The following is a 466-nucleotide window of genomic DNA, read 5'->3' on the forward strand; positions in this document are numbered from 1 at the left end:
GGGTTTTGTTATGTTTTAAAAAAAAAAAAAAAAAAATATATATATATATATATATATATATATATATTGTAAACAGTGTAATAATTACCAAACCACGCTGTAATATCTGTGGGCAAGTTGTATAAAAAATACAGAACATAAAACTGAATTTACAACATTTATAAAACAAAAAGTATTATTATCCTGAGAATACAGTTATTTGAGTTTAAAGCGGTTTTAACATGCTTGAAACCTACGTACAAAACCATAGCTTTTGCCTTTAGATTTTAACTCGAAACATTACAGATACAACAATTGCCGTTATAGTCCTTTGAGATATCTGATGTATTTACATTTGTGACTGTATGTGCAATCAGCTGCATCTGCATTTGTAAAGGTGTCACCCAAATGGCCCATGCAGCCAAACGGCCCATGTACAGGGAAATTACCAATGCAATTAGAATTTCTAAGGGATTGTTTGCGGTGT

This window comes from Sinocyclocheilus anshuiensis, unplaced genomic scaffold, assembly GCF_001515605.1.
Source record: "Sinocyclocheilus anshuiensis isolate Anshui unplaced genomic scaffold, SAMN03320099.WGS_v1.1 scaffold1604, whole genome shotgun sequence".
NCBI lineage: Eukaryota > Metazoa > Chordata > Actinopteri > Cypriniformes > Cyprinidae > Sinocyclocheilus > Sinocyclocheilus anshuiensis.